The following is a 14,698-nucleotide window of genomic DNA, read 5'->3' as shown; positions in this document are numbered from 1 at the left end:
CCCGCCTCTTCAACTCATTTGCGGCCACCGGAACGGTTACCCCAACGATGCAGGAATCCATCACAGTCCTCATTCTCAAGCCTGGAAAGGATCCCCAAGAAAACAGTTTGTATAGACCCATCTCTCTGTTGAACTTGGATGCTAATATATACTCCAAGATCCTAGCCAATCGTCTTGCACCTATCTTTCCGAGCTTAATAGATCTGCATCAAACAGGGTTTATAAATCACAGATCGACAAAAGACAACATCCGCAAGGCACTGGACCTAATAGAGATCGCCAGTCGGGACTCCCAACAACTGGCCCTAAAGCCGCTAGATGCAACCAAAGCTTTCGACAAGGTGGACTGGTCCTATCTGCGCTTCACTCTAGAGGCTTTCAGCTTTGGCCCAACCTTCAGGAAGATGATCCTTGCGAACTACCAGGCCCCTAGGACCAGGCTGAGAGTCAACGGCCACCTATCGGACCCAATCCCTCTTACATGCAGGACGAGACAGGGATGCCCATTATCCCCGCTGCTCTTCGCTTTGGCCATGGAGCCGCTGGCCAAGCGAGTTCGCAAAAACCCCTGGATCAGTGGCCCGAAGATCGGCTCCACGCAACATAAAATTGCTTTCTACGCAGACGACGTACTGTTAACCATCACACACAAACATCAAAGCGTCCATGAGGTCGGCCCTGACAGAAATCCACGACTTCTGGAGAGTAGCGGGATTCGCCATTAACTTCCAAAAGTCAACGGCGCTCGGAGTGAGTCTGACCCCAGCCGAGCGAGAGGCCCTAGAGAAGCAAAGCCTGTTTCAATGGAGCACCCAATCGATCCCATACCTGGGGGTGCAGATCCCCGCCCACCCAACGAAAGTTTACAAGGCTAAATTTCTGCCACCATTCGAGGAATTGGAAAAGGACCTTGCACGTTGGCAGACGCAGGAAATCTGTTGGGCCGCATCACGACATGCAAAATGAAACTCCTCCCTCGCTTACTTTATGCCTGCGCCTCCCTCCCAACCTTAATCCCGCTCACCCCCCTACAGCGGCTCCAAAGGAAAATGGTTGACTTCATCTGGAAGGGCAAGAAATCACGGATCCCGCGAAGATTGATGATGGCCAGCACGAAACTAGGGGTGCCAGACCTCCGCAAATACCAAATAGCAGCACAGCTGGCCCACCTCCAAGCATGGGGACTCGCCACAGGGTGGCCAAAATGGGTAGAGATTGAACAATCCCGCCACCCTCTCCCCCTCCGCTTCCTCCCGTTTATCCCACCGACTAACGCCGGAGTTGGCCGGTAGTACTGACTGCCAAGAAACAATCGATAAAACATGGGAGTGGGCCCGCAGACATGGAGGTATTCCAGGAGACCTGAGTGCATGCTCTCCAATCTTCCTCAACCCAGCTTTCTCCCCGGGAGCCCATCCAAGGAACTTTAGGAACTGGGTCGCAAGAGGCCTCGAAACGCTGGGGCAGCTCTTTGAAGGGGATACCCCCCTAACCTTCGAACACTGTAAAATGACATTAAAGCTAGCTGAGACAAATAGCTATACCTACGCCCAACTTAGGCACTGGTGCTCCCACCCCCGGACCCGAGCGGCGGCAACACGACCACTTACCCCACTAGAGCTAACAGTGAATGACCTGTCGGCCCGGGGAAATATCTTGGCTCTCTATAAACTGCTGCAAGAAGACCCCTTTCATGCTAAGCCCTCCTATATGTCCCAATGGGAGATGGACCTTGGTCACGCCATAGAGGATCACACATGGGTGGACATCTGGAATAGAACACGCACAGCATCCCACTGCATCACTAACCGGGAATGCACCCACAAATTGCTTCTGCGCTGGTATTACCCCCCCCCCCCCAGCGCCTCCATCACTTCCAACAGGCTCTGGACCCTCACTGCTGGCGTCTCTGCGGCCTCCCAGGATCCTACTTCCACATGTGGTGGACCTGCCCCAGGGTAAAGGAGTTCTGGACCCAATGCCTGGCCACTATAAAAGGACGTCACCCAGGTGACCATTCCGCTAACGCCGAGCAAGTCCTCCTAGGGATCCCGCTTCCAGACTCTTACCCTCGAACAGGGAGTAGAGCAATGTTATTATCCCAATTTTTGTTGGCAGCCAAAATCACGGTGGCCCGCACCTGGAAATATGCGGAACGGCCCTTGATCACCCTCTGCTGGGTTGAATACTCTGGGACATTCCGATAGCTGAAAAGGTCACGGCAGCTAAAGCGGGACTGTTTCACAGATTAACTGACATTTGGGCACCGGTGCTGGACTATGATCAGAACTATCCGGCCCTGACATAAGCCACGCCTGATTGCGAGAGCCCTCCATTCTATGGACGATCCTTCGCGGCCGCCGGACCAGGCCGAATGAGGCCCGAGAACAATGCGCGCTGAGGATCACATGGGGCGGGAGGAGGGGATATTGCGTCTTATATGTTGTGAAAAGCTATGAGAAATGTTAATATATATGCTCTCCTATCTGTTGAATTATAAACAAATTTAAAAAAAAATTTAAAAAAAGATACATACAATCAGGGAAAACCCCAAGGATAAACTTAAGATATTAACAAACTCCGAACTTTCGGGAGGTGAGCATCGACCGAAGGCCCCAGTGGTAGGATCCAATCCAGGTAATCCAGGGAACGTTTACTCTGAGACCAGTGTCGGAAACAGCAGTAACAGGTATTGTAGCGCAGCTTAAACCAACTACCTGTAAAGGTCATGACTGTCTGGCTGTGGTTGTTAAAGCATGTGCGCCAGCTCTTATACCAGTCATCACTAGGTTTATCAACAGTTCCTTTGCTGAGGGTCAGCTGCCAGACACAATAAAACAAGCGTGGATCACCCCCTCCTGAAAAGGCCATTACTTGATGTCAATATTGCGATCAACTAAAGGCCCATCATCAATGTGCCGTTCTTGCTAAAGATTCTAGATTGAGCTGCTTACTTGAAGATTAAAGATCATTCAAGAAAGAATAACATCCTGGGTATGCATCAGTCTGGATTTAGACTAGGACATGGGACAGAGACAGCCCTTTTAGATTTGAAGGCTAATATTCTACGAGCAATGGACTACGGTAGCATAATGCTGCTAGTAATATTGGATTTGTCAGCTGCGTTCGACCTGGTCGATCATTCGATACTTGTTGAAAGATTGTTACATTCTACCCAGGTTTCAACATTAGCAGCAAATTGGGTAACGTCCTTTTTATCCTACCGAGCAGCTAGGGTATTCAGTGGCACTGCAGCAGCAAACACGATTAAATTGCCTTATGGTGTACGGCAGGGCTCCTGTGTATATTCCATCCTTTACAAAAAGTTTACCTTGCCACGGTTGAGTTACTGGATGAGGGCGGAATCATTTATACTAATTAAGCTGACATCACACAGTGTCTTATCCCGATTACGAGAGATAACATAAAAGACACTGAACTTGTCAACAAAGTGAATTCACTTATCCAACAATGGATGGTCATTAATAGTATAGCCCTGAATGGCACCAAGACTTAGCTGATGTTAGCAGCTACACAACAAATAGACTAACTAGTACTAAATATGATAGTTTTTTTGTGGCTGGGTGCATTATAGCGATGCTAAAAAGAAAAAACGTGGCCATTATCCTGGAGTTGAATATAAAAGCACAGCTGAATCACATTATCTCCATCTCTACATTACATCTGAACTTGCAGAGGCAACTACGACCCTTCCTGTCCAAAAATAGCTGTACAGTGGTGGCCAGAGAAATAACTGGTGCAAAATTGAACTACTGCAGTAGTCTGCTTCATAGGATCAACAAGGGTGAAATTTCATTTCAAAACGGCAAATGTTTCAAAACAGTGCAGTGCCCGTAATTGCGGGGCTAGGAAGAAGGGACCATATCTCTGAAACCAGAAGGGGATTAACATTCGTTACCAGTCAAAGCCCAGATTTCATTTCATGTCCTGACACTAATGCACAAATGCCTCTTTGGTAGTAGCCCAAGTTATCTTTCAGATAGCATTGTTCGGTTGCCAGCTCGAGGGACACTACCATCGATTTTCACCAACCTGTTGCTGGTCCCTAGAGTAAAATTGCCACTAGTGAGCCAGGAAGCCTTTTTCAGTGCTGCACCGAAACTATGGAATACCCTGCCACCCAGTTTGAGGGGCTGCGGCTCCCTTACTATGTTCAAACTCATCCCGAAGACCCATCTATTTGCGTAAAGAATATTTGATCTACACTTACTCTTTTTCCTGGAAATAGGTTTATCTGGTTTAGGATTATTTTATGTTTGTATGTTATATGTCTTTGTGAGTGCTCCGACGCCTCTGGGCTTGCTCGTTTTGGCACTATATAAATAAATGTAGTAATGGTGAAGTAATGATAGTAGGGGAGAGGTAGTAGTGATGAGGAGGTGAAGTAGTTGGGAGGAGGGAAGAGAGGTAACAACGGAGAGAGTGGCAAGGAGGTTGTTTGAGTTAGTAATAATAGTGAGTGGAAAAACAGAGGAGGGAAGGAGTGGGAAGAGTAAATAAGTTAACATCAAAGTGTGGCTTTAGGAAGGAGGAGTGTAACACTAAGGGATAGTAGAGTGATGGGGGGAGAACATCTTGGGACACCAGTGTAGAGCAGAAGGCCAGGTCAGTTTGCACATTTATGCAGATTTATGGGAAGCGTGCAGAAAGAGGAACCACCCCTAACTCCCATAGATAACTAAGTGTGGCCAGGTAAGGGACAGCCAGAAAGCCCCCAGGGAGTCAGGTAGCGATTGACTTAAGGAAACCATATGTAGCCCAGTTCAGGCAACAGACAGACAGGTGTCACCAACTGGCAGCATCAACACCCATTATGGAGAGCTGGGATAGGGAGGAGGGAAAGGTGGGAAAGTCGAGGTAGAGAGGGAAGGCCCTAGCGCCAAATTAGCCCCAGACCTCTGTTGGCCCTGAAATTCAGAGACTCTAGCAGCCAGTCTGTTTGTTGTACACCCAAAAAAACACTCTTGGACCGGCTGTTACATCTTCCACGTCCGCTACTTTACTAACTACTATGATTCCCACAGGCTCACGTTTCCACACACCCACAACTCCCACATTACGTAGCCCCCAATGCTTACCTCCGGGCGTGCAGACGAGGCGGCACCATTGCGCCCGTCATGTCGGGGGGGCCATGGCAGGCTTGGTGTCTATCGCCCTTCTCTCAGTTGGCAATGTAATTGGAGGTTCCCATTTGGCCGCAATCACCGTTGCTCGTGTGGACCTGATCGTCACGTGAGGAGACCAAACGTAATCGGTATCACGTGATGACCCCCACGCCTCAACGTTTCCCTGTTGAACATCACGTGACTTCTCCATTGGTTAAAATGCATTCGGAAACACAGAAACGTTGCTTCACAGCTGGTTTTTCTCTCGGACATTGCGACGCTTTGTACTTACCAGGATTTTGGTCACTCGACAACGGTCTGCCTAACGGATTGCTCTCTCTACGCCCTGAACTTGCCTTGAATATTATCGGAACTCTAGGTCACTCGACAACGGTCTGCCTAACGGATTGCTCTCTCTACGCCCTGAACTTGCCTTGAATATCATGGGAACTCTTGGTCACTCGACAACGGTCTGCCTAACGGATTGCTCTCTCTAAACCCTGAACTTGCCTTGATTAGTTCTGAATATCATGGTTACTCGACCACGGCCTGACTAACGGATTGCTCCACGAAACACGATTTTTGAATCCTGGGCCTATGGCCTCTCACTAGGCATTCGCCTGGTCAAGCACTCGCAACTCCAGTGCTTACCATCACCATACCAGAGGTCGTGGATGGCCATCTGAACCCGGGCTCAGGTCCAGTCACTCTCCTTCCTTTCTGGGTGGGTCTACAGTACACATAGGTAAGAACGTTTAGTTTCTATTCCCGATATACCCTGTAATATTGCATTTCGCCCTGTACTTAATCCCTCCTTGCCTTACAGCGCTCAAAGGGTCCTTCCGGCAGTTCCTGACTCCAGACTCAACGAACTACCACACCTGTGGCCTCAAGGATTGCACAGGCAGTGTTCATAAAATTGCCTGTGTGGTACTTGGGGACGGAGGTATTCATATCTGCACGACCGGCAACTTTGTAACACTGGCAGACTGTGTCAGAGTCATTATTTGTGTTGACTGTCACACAGGTAACTACTCCCAATGAACAATGGCCCCTGCAAAGCGAGGCAAACTGGACATACAGAAAAATCCAGCATTTACAAAAAAATAAATGTAAACCAATCTCAAGTAGGTACAAATATATAGAATTTGTTCCTTCATTGGTCACCACGCAGGAGAGGAAGTTTTGGATAAGCAACATATGGCATAACACAAGTGTTGTCTTCTGGCCTTGTAAAAATTGATACATTAATTAAACATACATGGTCATTTATCTTCAAAACTATGAAGCTTATTCCCATCTTGACATATGGGGTAGAGACGGCACTTAACCTGCCCTGGCAAATGTGGGATACTCTAAGGGTATATTTTGAAAAAGGGTGTTGAACTTGCCGAGAAAGACACTGCTCGCCCTGATTCGCTTTGAGTTAGGTCTATCCTCTTTGTTTGCAGTCAGCCTGTGGAAATCGTTGAGCTTATTTCGCAAGTCATTGACTGCAGCTGTAGCTGCACCTCCAAGGATCTTGGGGATAGTAGAAAACAAAAAAGCACAGTGGCCCCTGGACTTCTGGAAGGAGAAATGTGTCAAATGTTTAATGGAATTGAATGTGAAGTTGGAGGATTTATTAACAAATCCAAGTAGAGTAAAGAAAAAATGATAAGTTACTCACTGTAGTGACTAATATACTCTTAGTCCTTAGTCCCCTTTCCTCCCTACTGCATGGGCGTCCCTTGTGAGGGACGGGAGACGGAACCCTTTTCATCAGAAAAAAAGTCTTCACCTTTAAAATTAGAGGCGCGTGGGGGTGCGGCCCTGGGAGCATGCGCTGCCCTGACTGCGCCCTCTGGCGCCACACCCCAGTCCCCACAGACGCATCGACAATAGATTTAACATTGCCTTATGACACCAGTTGTATTAGGGGGGAGGCTGGTGCGACGTATGGAGGAAAGAGTACTAAGGACTAAGAGTGAGTAACTTATAATTACTCTTACGTCCCGTCCCCTTTCCTCCATACTGCATGGGCGATTACAACTGAATGCAGCCCCGGGGTGGAGGGGAGACCCTCCTCAAGCCAACAGGTCCCTAAGAACCGCCTGCCGAAAGCCGCGCCTGATCTCGAGCCAGCATCCAAACAGTAGTGTTTGCAGAAAGCCGAAGGGGTGGCCCATGTGGCCACCCTGCTTGTGACCTGCCAGGGATCAGGCAGCTGGAAAGCGATGGCAGTTACCTTGCCTCTGACCGCATGGGCATGCATGTTGGCCGGGTGTGGCTAATACGGTCCCTCGTAGGCTTCTTTGATGGCCGAAAAACCATCCACCGGGCTATGGAGGCCTTGGATGCCTGATACCCTGGTCTTGAACCTCCAAAGGTGATGAATAGAGCGTCAGACTTGCGGAAGCTCTTCGTCCTGTCCAAGTAGAATTTCAGTGCACGCCTGACATCAGCTCAGCAAAAAAACATGGACAGCACAATTTCCCCGTTCAGATGGAATGCGGAAGTAACGTTGGGTGCGTCCATAGGACTACCTTGTCCCTGTGAAACGTAGTGTATGGCTATGAGGCGACCAGCACCTGAATTTCTGCGGACGCCATTGGTTCGAATGGTTTATGTGCCAGGGCACCCAAGACTATGTTGAGGTCCCACACGGGGTGTGGCTTCTTGATGGATGGGTATAGACTGGCAAGACCAGTCAAATGTTTCTTGACAATCAGGTTGGAGGAGGAAAAGCTTGCCTCCTCAGAGTTTCTGTAAGCCCCAATGGCTGCCAGGTAAGCACAGCAAGTGTCCACATGCATGCCTGAATGGGCGAGATGCACCGAAAAAGAGAGCATGTTGTCCAGGGAACATTCCAGAGGGTTAATGCTCTTAGAGTCTGCCCAGTGGCAGAACCTAGTCCACTTGCTCTTATACGGGGCCCTGGTACATTTGTTCCTGGCGCCCTGTATGATCTCCAGATTAGCTATAGAGAGGCTGTGATGTCCTAGCGTGACTTTTTCAAGAACCACGCTGTGAGGGCTCATTTCCTTGGTACAGGGTGGATGCACCTGCCCCCTTGCTGCGCCAGAAGATGTTCTGGGCCTGTCGGCAGGGAATGGGAGGCCTCTCCGAGAGGCTGAGCAGCTCCGAAAACCATGGCCTGGCTGGCCACCATGGAGCTATCAGAATGATGCCGAGGAGGCGAGACGCCCTGATCTTGCACATCACCCTGTGAATCAGGGGAGTGGGTGGAAAGGCCTATGCTGTCATTCCATCTCATCGCATCTGAAAGGCATCGCACAAGGAGCCCGGGCCTTGACCCTGCCAGGAGGCTAACAGTTGGCACTTCTCGATGCCCCGGGAGGCAAAGAGGTCCACCTGAGGGTGGCCCCATTTGTGAAAGATCTCCTGCAGCACTAGGTCGTTCAACTGCCACTCGTTGTCCGCTCCCAGTCTGCTGAGCCTGTCTGCCTCCAGGTTGGATTCCCCCGGCAGGTGGACCACAGTGAGGAAGAAGTTCTCCAGGGCCCATTCCCACATGCTGACTGCCAGTCTGCACAGTGGGGGCTGGGGGGGGGGGGGGGGTGGAGAGATCTGGTACCTCCCTGCTTGTTGATATAGAACATGCTGGTCGAATTGTCTGTCTGAAGGAGGATGACCTTGCCCGCGATGACCGGGAGAAAGGCCCCGAGTGTCAGCCAGATGGCCTTCAATTCCAGCCAATTGACGTGGTACTCCTGCTACTGCCGGGTCCTGGGTGGTCCCCCAACCCTCGAGAGAGGAGTCTGTGGTGATGGTGACCTGTGGTGTAGGTTGCTGGAAAGGCTTGCCCGACCTCAGGTTGCCGTCCCCAGACCACCATGTGAGGTCTGGGTGAAGCGATAGAGGAACGTTGATTATCTCTGACTGATGGCCCCATTCCTGCTTTCAGGATGCTGCCAAGTGCAGCTGTATCCTCCTCATCCTGAGTCTCGTGTGGGGGACTGCCAAGAGGACTGCTGCCATGAGACCCAGTAGGTGTTGGTACCACCAGGCAGAGGTCACTTCTCTGCTGAGGAAGTGTGCTATGGCTCTCTTGAATGCCGTAATCTTGTCCTCCGATGGAAAAACTTTCTCGGAGCACATGTTGCATATGAGGCCCAAGAAGGTCAGTGCCTGCGTGGGCTGCAACTGTGACTTCTTGAGGTTGAGAGAAAAACCGAGCTCGTGCAGTGTGTCCATAAGAGCCTGGCCGATATGGTGCACTGCTTCCGGAGATGTAGCTCTGACAAGCCAGTCGTCCAGGTACGAGTAAACGTGGTGGCCTTGCGACCTGAGGAGAGCCACCAGCCTGGTAAAGACCCTGGGGCGGAGTTGAGGCCGAAAGGGAGCAACTTGTATTGGAAATGGTAGACAATGATCCTGAATTGTAGAAAGCAATGAGGCTGCCAGATCGGGACGTGTAGGTACGCGTTCTTCAGATCCAGGGAGCACATCCAGTCTCCCTTGCACAATGCCTCTGCTATCAAAGCTGGTGTAACCATCTTGAATTTTAGTAGAGGTAGGGAGAGGTTGAGAGTGGAAAGGTCCAGCACAACTCTCAGGCCCGCCTGGTTCTTCTTCTGAATGGTGAAAATACTTGAGTAAAAGCCCAAGCCCCGCTGGGAGGCTAGGATTTGCTCAACTGCCTGGCTCTCGACGAGCGAACGGATCTCCACCAAAAGAGTTGCTGTCCTAACCTGTGGGAGTGGGGGGAGGTGGCTGGGATAGGGAGGTGGTACCTGTGGAGACTACAGAGAGGATGCAGGGGTCCGCGAAATTCTGGTGCCAATAATGTGCATGGAGAGCAAGCCTGCCTCCCACTGGAGACACGTGGACCCGCAGGGGCGTGTCATGCCTTATTTCCCTCTGGGGTCTGCTGCAGAGGAGAGGGACTGGAAAAAGCCCTTACTCCCCCAACCCCTTTTTGTTGATTGCGCAGATGCTGGGATGGCAAACGGTCAGGCTGCCTGGACATCCGCTCTTGGAAGCCGCGGAAACCTCTGTATGTACGCCCCTTCTGAGAGCGTTGCTGTGACTGAGTACGGTTTGGGTGTGGTCTTTGTAAGAATGGATAAATACTTGGCCGTTTGAGAGCTGTTTTTCTTTTTATCCAGCTCTTCGCCCGATGTGGAGTGGAAGAGGTCACCCCCTTCAAACGGAGGGGGTGACCTCTTCCACTCCTGGGTTAAGTGGAAGAGGTCATCTGGGTTGAAATTCGTAGCACGGAGCAAGGCTGTTTTTCTCATGTCCATGGCAATACAGATGGCACTGCCAGAGGTGTCAATGTGGGCCATGGGGGACTCCATGATGTCCTGCGCCACGATCTTGCCTCTGCCAATCCTGCCTTGAATCGTGATTGGCTCTGCGCCGGAAGCTCTGGGAGGAAATCCGCAATTTCCCACCAGAGCCTCTGGTTAACGGCTGCCAGCATAGCATCTGCGTTGGCTTGACGCAGGTGCAAGGACGCGTTGGAATACAGCTTCTTCCCCTACACCTTCAAGATCTTCTCCTCCTTGCCTAGCTGCGCCGCAGAGGAGGAGGCTGAGAACGACTGAGGCTTGAAGTACAGTGATGCCGCAGCGATAATCGAGGAGTGTGGCTGAGGATGGGCCGATAGCAAGAGTGTATCTCCCTCCATCTGCCCTTACTTGCCGCCCAGGCATTTATTCACCGGCTGGGCTTTGTGGGGCTTGAGCCAACCCTTCTTGGCCAAGGCAGCTACTTCCTTCTGCTTCAGGATCCCCGTTCTGGCAACGGGACGTAGCGTGAGAACTTCTGCAAGGACCCCTTCGGCTGGATGCTCGACCTCGGGCTGAGGAAGGCCCAAGTACTCTGCCAGCCCTGCAAGACGTTCGTGGAAGGCCTTTGCTAAAGACGGTGTGTCGGGGTCATCCTCCTCATTTGTGTCCGCCTGCAGATCCAGAGGGTCTGGCACCGGAGGGGGAGTGCTAGGAGCCGGGGGCTGCGGCACAGGGACCGGAGCCTGGTGCGGAACCGCCTGCACAAAAGGCTGGGACTCCGGAGCAGCCTGCTGATGCTGAACAGGGACCGGAGCAGCCTGTACTGGGGCCTCAGACACCGGCGGGAGAATTGGAGGGAGCAAGTCCCTGATGGCGTCCCTGCGATGACCCCCATCTGTGGAGATTTCATGAGCCCGAGGAACTTTTCAAAGAACCTGTCCTCACAGGCTGGATTGGTGGTAGGCGATATTGACGGGGTAGAGGGACGGCTGGTGGAGCCGTTGCGTGCCCTGCCCATATGGACACCCCAGGAACCTGCCTTGCGCAAAGGAAGGATAAGCTGGAAGCCACATACCTGGTTGACACCAGTCCCACCTCGATACACGGTCCTACATCTGCCTTCCCTGGAGGGGCGTCAGCCGGATGTCTGGATTTTCTGGCGCGGTGGCCATCTTGTCGAGCTGACTTCCACGTGCCTGCATGGTATTGCTCGGCTCACTGGGCCATGCCTGTCCAGGACTCTTGAGTGTGGATCATGGGGCCTACCCTGTTCCTCAGGCCTAGGCCCGGTAGGCTTTATGCCCTCGGCAGATCTGCCGGTAGAACTGCATAAAGGCGACCCCTCGGATATGATGCCGGTACTAGGGCATAGCCCCTTGGGTGAAGACCCGGTAAAAGGACCCTGCGGTCCCTCGGCACCCTCACTGGGAGAATCTACAGGTCCCTCGACCGGTAGCTGATACAGCCTGGGTACTTGTGCTGGTACGAGGACCTATCCGGTCCCTCCCATGCAGGTGAGACCTTGGGAAGTAGTATCCCTTGCGGGGTGCGCTGGAAAAGAGCGGCCCTACTTTGGGCTTGGATCGATGATAGACAAAGTAGTTTAGGTCCTCTGGAGGCGATCTGTGGAAGAGCTCCCTCCACCTGGTCTGTCTGTTCTTCAGAAACCTCAAGGAAAGCGCGTTGCACACGGTACAAGCTTGCCAGCCATGGACAGGGCCAAGGCATCATAGGCAGAGGGTGTGGGGGTCTTTAGTCGGGAAGAGCCCGTCGTAGGATGGACACCTGCTGAACCCTGTAGAAGTCGGCATGCACCGGGGAGAAGCGTGACGCCGGAGGACCGAGTACCTGAATGATAAAAAGACAAAGAAGAAGTATCCGTGCGTGGAATTACATGGCCGAAGCCAAACCCAGGAGTGCTGGTGAATTTTGCCTGTTCCCGTCGACGCGTGTGTGGGGACTGAGGTGTGGCGCCAGAGGGCGGAGTCACGGCAGCGCATGCTCCCAGGGCCACACCCCTGCGTGCCTCTAAATTTAAAGGGGGAGAAGGTTTTTTTTCTGGTGAAAAAGGTTCCATCTCCCGTCCCTCGCAATGGATGCCCATGCAGTATGGAGGAAAGGGGACGGGACGTAAGAGTAGGTATACAATACGGATTGGATATTGACCCAATCAAAAAGGAGCAGATACATATTGATGCGTGAATATGATGCAGAAAGTAGAGCCCTGGAAACATTACCACAATATCTGAGGATGTTTCCGTGTAGGAAATACAGAGAACAATTTATAAGAGTCCGTTTGAACTTATTCCCAACTAAGGAGGTAATGAGAGCCTGGAAACTGATCGACGAAACAGACTCTGCCTGTAGATTTTGTGGTCAAATAGACCCATTGAGTCCCTGAAACATTTAGTAGTCCACTCTGTGGGGCTGGAAAATCATAGAGCTATCCATTTTTGAAAGTTGTTGGGGGGGAAGCAGATTCCTTGATGACAGACAAATGGTGGCAATTGGTGCGGCTGGGAGAAAAACTAGCGTAGGTCTTTGCAGTAGTTAGGTTGATTATGGAAATTTGTTTAACTGAAAAATGAGGGGTGTTTTTCCTATTGCTGGCAATACTCCTGTATCTTTTATTGTAGCATGGATCTTGTCTGTAAAATGAATGAGGAATGAGGAGGTTTGGTGGAAAAATCTGTTAAAGGTTAAATGAATTCTGGAAAAAGAAAAAAAAAAGAAATAAATAAATATGGCCATTTAAAAGACCACAAATTTTGTGAAACAACTCAACAAGGCAGTGTGATACAATTTTGAGAAATAGATTGAGATTTCACCGTTTAAGACGCCATTTCATTCTCACCCAAATCATCTTCAAATCCACTGCTTGGAAACATTGGGACATTTGCTTACATTTTGAAGATCAATGCCTACATCAGTATGTCTCATTCAATTTATTGTGTAGCAAGAACTGCATTCCTGGATATTTTCTAAATACCATGGCACTAGATGATATGATATATGGCATTTATAAAGCGCCTATCTATACACAAGCGTTTCAAGGCATGACGAGGCAAGGGAGGGGAAACAGAGGGAGGACAGACAACGATCCTATTAGGCCAGGTGACATTGAGATTGCGCAAGTGCAGGGGAGAGGTGGGGGGAAGGGGAGGGGCAGTGCAATACATAGGATAACAATAAAATAAATAAAGACAATAAATAAAGTGCGGCCAGGTGGTGGCAGTGCAAGGGTAAGTGCAGACGTCAGGTGTCAAGTGCTAGTAGGGGCTGTAGGGATACAGAAACAGTCCCCGAATGCAAGGGTTGCCAGCGGGGCAGTGCAGGTATGCAACTGGCGGTGAGTGGACCTGGGCCCGAATTCAGAGGGTGGCCAGGTAACCAGTGCACAGATTCAGCCATGAGATTAGCAGGGGAGAGGAGGAGAGAAAGCCAAATCAAAGAGGAAGGTCTTGAGGTGTTTCCAGAACCAGAGAAGGTTCTCCAAGTTTCAGAGAGGGAGGGAGGCTGTTCCAGAGGGAGGCCCCGGCAGAAGAAAGATCTACCACCAACTCGCTGCTTGGAGAAGCGACTAACCCTAAGGGAGTTGGAGGCGGATGAGCAAAGAGCTTGAGAAGAAAAATGTTGAAGGTATTGAGGTCCCAGGCCCCAGAAGGCCTTGTGGACAATGCAGAGGGTTTTGAACTTAATCCTCGTTGACACTGGTAGCCAGTGCAGAGATTTCAGTCCTGGAGAGATGCCAAAGACAAGTCTTGCAGTCCTGTTTTGGATAAGTTGCAGAGAGCGCAGAGAAGAAGCAGGCAGTTTTAGAAAGAGGCTGTTGCAGTAGCCCAGCCTGGAGAGAACCAGAGCACTGGAGAAAGTGAGCTTCTCGGGGAAGCATAGGAAAGGAAGAATACCTCTGAGGAGGTGCAGCTGGTAGTAGGACTTCTTAGAGACGTCAGAGATGTGAGGAGAGAAGGAAAGTGTGGAGGCTAAGATGACCCGAGGTTTTTTGCCTCACAGGTGAGAGCAGGAAGAGGGCCAAGAGAGGCCAGCCAGAGAGTGACAGGAAAGGAGGGAGCAGGTGTGCCGATGAGGAGAATATCAGTCTTACGGGCATTAAAGCAGAGATCATTGGTGGCACACCACTCCTGGATGGCTAACAGTCAGAGATGAGAGAAGGAGAAGAGGTGGCGGAAGGGAGCCTTAAAAGGAGTGGAGTGTCATCTGCATAGCACTGAAAGTTGGGGCAGAGAGCGACAATGCGGTGGGCAAGAAGTGCCAGGTATTGGTTGAACAGCCAGGCAGAGAGCTTAGACCCGTGGGGAACGTGAGAGAGAGAGA

The 14,698-nt window shown here is 50.9% G+C and overlaps 1 protein-coding gene across 2 annotated transcripts in view; it reads right to left on the bottom strand.

The window, feature by feature from the left end:
- MMS19 (MMS19 homolog, cytosolic iron-sulfur assembly component) overlaps nucleotides 1–14,698 on the bottom strand; it is a 1,998,114-nt gene that overhangs the window by 356,031 nt on the left and 1,627,385 nt on the right. The window lies entirely within an intron of this gene.

Source organism: Ambystoma mexicanum, chromosome 8 (assembly GCF_040938575.1).
Source record: "Ambystoma mexicanum isolate Mex_15411 chromosome 8, UKY_AmexF1_1, whole genome shotgun sequence".
Lineage (NCBI taxonomy): Eukaryota > Metazoa > Chordata > Amphibia > Caudata > Ambystomatidae > Ambystoma > Ambystoma mexicanum.
The sequence above is the reverse complement of the archived record's forward strand: the minus strand, read 5'-3'. Positions and strand labels throughout refer to the sequence as shown.